The sequence below is a fragment of the Chiloscyllium plagiosum genome, chromosome 4, assembly GCF_004010195.1.
Source record: "Chiloscyllium plagiosum isolate BGI_BamShark_2017 chromosome 4, ASM401019v2, whole genome shotgun sequence".
Classification (NCBI taxonomy): domain Eukaryota; kingdom Metazoa; phylum Chordata; class Chondrichthyes; order Orectolobiformes; family Hemiscylliidae; genus Chiloscyllium; species Chiloscyllium plagiosum.
The window spans coordinates 136,735,813-136,740,431 of record NC_057713.1 but is presented as its reverse complement, the minus strand read 5'-3'; the positions used below and the strand labels follow the sequence as shown (position 1 = coordinate 136,740,431).

The 4,619-nt window shown below is 42.2% G+C and overlaps 1 long non-coding RNA gene across 1 annotated transcript in view; it reads right to left on the bottom strand.

The window, feature by feature from the left end:
* The window catches only part of LOC122549608, a 23,320-nt gene extending 19,890 nt beyond the window's left edge, over positions 1 to 3,430 (bottom strand). Inside the window, exon 1 of the long non-coding RNA XR_006311610.1 lies at positions 3,335 to 3,430. This is a non-coding gene — a long non-coding RNA (uncharacterized LOC122549608). The remainder of the gene's footprint in view (positions 1 to 3,334) is intronic.
* Between the last annotated feature and the right edge of the window lie 1,189 nt (positions 3,431 to 4,619).

The window sequence follows — 4,619 nt, the reverse complement described above, 5'->3', positions numbered from 1 at the left end:
GAGGCCTGTAATACAGCCCCAACAATGTAACTGCACTCTTCACTCTCCTCAGTGAACACTGATGCAAAGTAATCATTCAGAATCTCACCCATTCTCTCAGATTCGACACACAGCCCTCCTTTGTTATCCTTTAGCGGACCAATCCTTTCTCTAGTTACCCGCTTGCTTCTTTTATAAGAATAAAATGCTTTGGGATTCTCCTTAATTCTACTTGCTAAAGCTATTTCATGACCCCTTTTAGCCCGCTTGATTCCTCGTTTAAGACTTGTCCTACTCTTCCGATATTCCTCCAGGGCCCGTTCTGTTCTTAGCTGCCTAGACCTTATGTACGCTTCCCTTTTCCTCTTGGCTAGTCGTATGATTTCTCCTGTCATCCACAGTTCAGGAATCTTGCCCTTCCTATCCTTTGCCTTCAACGGGACATGCCTATCCTGCACTGCCGTTACCTATCTTTGAAAGCCTCCCACATCTCAAATGTGGGCTTCCCTTCAAATATCTGTGTCCAATCCACGTTTCCCAGCTCCTGCCTAATTTTGATATAATTGGCCTTGGCCCAGTTTAGTACTCGTCCCTTAGGACCACTCTCATCTTTATCTTCGAGTATTATAAAAGTTACAGAATTGTGATCACTGTTCCCAAAGAAATCTCCTACTGAAACTTCTACCACCTGGCCTGGCTTGTTCCCCAGTCCCAGGTCCAATTTGGCCCCTTCCCTCATTGGACTATTGACATACTGCTCTAGATAACTCTCCTGGATGCTTCTTACAAACTCTGCCCCATCCAGACCTCTGACACTAAGTGTATCCCAGTCAATGTTGGGAAAATTGAAATCTCCCATCACCACCACCCTGTTGCCTCTGCATCTTTCCATAATCTGTTTGCCTATATGTTCTTCTACCTCACGCTCACTGTTCAGAGGCCTGTAATACAGCCCCAACAATGTAACTGCACCCTTATTTCTCAGCTCCACCCATAATGCCTGACTACCCACGCCCTCCAGAGTGTCCTCCTTTAGCACAGCGGTGATGTCATCCCTGACCAGCAATGCAACTCCTCCCCCTCTTTACTTCCCTCCCTGTCCTGTCTGAAGCGTCTATATCCTGGAACATTCTGTTGCCAATCATCATGCCCTTCCTTCAACCAAGTCTCTATGATGGCAGTAATGTCATACTCCCAGGCACCAATCCAAGCCTTGGGAAGTTCATCTGCCTTACACACTATACTTCTTGCATTAACGAAGATACATTTCAGGCCACCAGTTTTTTTGCGCTCATCTGCTCTCTGCCTACTCTTCCCCTTATTAATGCTATCTTCATGATCCTTACCATCTCCAGTCTCCACCTCGCTGCAGACTTGTTTTCTCTTCTGCTTCCCAGCCCCCTGTCACATTAGTTTAAAACCTCCCCAACAGCAGTCGCAAAAACTGCCCAAAATTAAGCCCTTACCTTCCCAGCAGCTTCACTCCTCCTTCTCTCCTCACCACCCTGGAAAAATGGAGGCCCGACTCCTGAGGTAAGTCCCTTTTTATGCGGGAAAACTCACCCTTCCCGGCAGCCCTCACTTCACCACTCCTTCTCTCCTCGCCGCTCTGGCGAGAGAATGGTAAATGGGACCCAAGTCAATGTGTTTGCTGATCGAGTTCTGATTGGAATGCCACACCATGCCAAACACATAAATAGAAAGTGGGCCATACCACCAGTGCTTCATCTGGAGGCTCATTGATGATGTTACCTAGCATGGTGACGGAACGTCTGAAAACAAATCTTCCAGCTTAGCGAGCAAACCTACATCAAGAACCTCAACCTGAGCTACAAAACTTCTCAAAACTCACTATTTCACCTTATTGCAACCTGTACTGTCACCTGCAGAGAGATGAAAGTTTCACACTTCTAATTTAATAGAATTAATAATGTTCTAGGGACCTGGGTTTCCATCTCACCATGGCCCGTGGGATTCAAATTCAATAAAGAAAATCTGGAATTAAGTGAGAATTAATGATGACCATGAAACTATTGCTAATTGTTGGTCAAACTGAATGATGTTCCAGAACACAATGAGTTTATAAGCTGCTGTGTTTTCTGTACATTTTGTTGCAATTGTTTTTAACAAGTCATTTTCAAACTTAGGAATATCATTGTAGTTTGGCACTAGTTTATGTGGAAAAATGGGTATGATGAATTAATGTAAAGAAATCTAGATGTTATACCATAATATAACAGACAATTAACCATTGTTCATACAACACTACAGACATTTCTAGGAGAAAGTGAGGACTGCAGATGCTGGAGATCTGAGTCGAAAGTGTGCGGTGCTGGAAACGCACAACAGGTCAGGCTGCGCCCAAGGAGCAGGGACACTGACGTTTTGGGCAGGAGCTCTTCATCAGGAATCATTCTTGCCCGAAACATCGATTCTCCTGCTCCTCGGATGCTGCCAGACCTGTTGTGCTTTTCCAGCACCACACACTGTCGACTTTAGACATCTCTGTCAATGAGAGAGAATTAGTTACATATAACCTGAAGGAGACCTGTCTGTAAGTGCAGGGAAAGGTGAAGAGACAGATCTCCATGAGCCACAAGTAACACTAAAATAAGCGACTGATAATCTTGAAATGTAGATTATTGGAAAAATTCAGATGGCACAGTAGATTTTAGCTGCAATGTTTATGCTGTGTAATACTTACAGCATTTTGGTTTCATGTTAATGGTTTCCAATCCATAATCACACAGAGAGATGGCGAGTGATGGTATATCTTCACTATATAGCAAGAAGGACATTTTAAGAACTAGACACCTACTATAATTTATAAATATCTCAGAGTAACTAGCTATTGGCTTGGGAGAAGACTCAAAGTTTGACTGGCCGACTCTCTAGAATAGGATGGGGCATGTCAAGGAGAGTAACAAATTCATCATCGAAATATTTATCATAAAAGTGATCACAGAGTAACAAATTAGAAATAATGAGATGTCCTTCAGTCCATGTCCAGAGCTAAAGGAAAAACTAATGCTAATTTCTATTAAAGTTTTTAAGCTAAGGTGAAATGTCCCGTTCCAAGCTATTCCAAGACTTATTTTCATGAATGTTACACACAATATATCAGACATTCAATTCTTGTTCTCAATAATACTTGCATTTCTCAATCAAATAAATGGAAAATATATTCAACATCAGCCATCAGAGAAATAATTACAGGGCCATAGTCAAAGCCTCACTGTAATAGCTGTTGGTGTTTCAGCTTACTCTGTAATTATATCTCGGATGGATGACTTTAGGCATCTCGCCTCTCATCCACCTGAACAAAGCATTCAGGACACCAATTGCAAAATCTTACCTGTGGGATTCTCTCTCAGCCAGTGCTTATTGTTTTCTGCACCAAGAAGTTCAAATATAGATTCATCATTACTGACTACATTTTGAGTATTTGGAGCATGTTTAAGCAACAAAAGTGCTTTGTGCTTGCCTGTTGGCACCCTACCACATTGCTCCAGGACCACTTGCAAATTTATTAATTATCAGAGAGAAATTCATGAAATTCCTGCTCTCGTTACAGTTATCTCCAGCTGTAAACTGTCATGCTGCCTAATGCTATACTTTTAACATGAAAGAAGGACTCCTTTGAGGAAGTATATGACTGTCATGCTTACAAGACAACCCATAATAAAGAATAAACTTTTCTATTGAACATTAAATATCAATCTCCAGAACTAACTATTTAATACTGCAAACAAACTTTTTTGGAGTTTCTGGATTTGATCCATGAGTCATGGTTTGGAAATGAACTGTACAAGTATTGTTCTCGCTGAGAGTGTCTTTCTCTATCATTTGACCGTACATTTGCAGTACAACATTTTGCATGTATTTCCAAGTGTCAAGATCCCTTTGTAGAATATTAGTGCCTTGTATATTTCAAAGACATCATGGTATCAAATCACTGAGGGTTATTCTGAGATCTCCTAAAATGTACTGTTGACATTCAGAATCTGATAGGTGTTGGTGAGTCATCCTATCCTCAGTAACCATTTGGTAATCATCCCTACACACTACATCCTACATCTAATATTAGCTGGAATCACAGCTGAAAAGGAGCTGGCGGGTGCGATTTATCAGTTTCTGTGAGACTAAGAGGTACTCTATGTCCCATGTCCCTCCCATAAATAGATTCCACACCTGTTAGCATCTGTCTTCCTATCAGAAGATCAGCCAGGCCACCACATACTGCAGTAACTCAGAGCCAGTGAAGTGAAGCAAGCTCTTTATTTCTGCCTGGAGCTTTCTGTTCACGGACCCTGACTTCAAACTCTACCAGAGCTCCTTTTAGAACAATGAGCTGGGGTACTCTGCCAACTGCCTGCCCAAACAGGCTCAGAGTGAACATCCATCCCACTCTGTACTTTTGCATGTCCACAAGGATCTGTTTTGGGGCCACTGCTGTTTGTCATTTTGATAAATGACCTGGATGAGGACATAGAAAGATAGGTTAGTAAATTTGTGGATGACACTAAGGTTGGTGGAGTTGTGGATAGTGATGAAGGATGCTGCAGGTTTCAGAGGGACATAAATAAGCTCTAGGGCTGGGCTGAGAGGTGGCAAATGGACTTTAATGTGGAAAAGTGTGA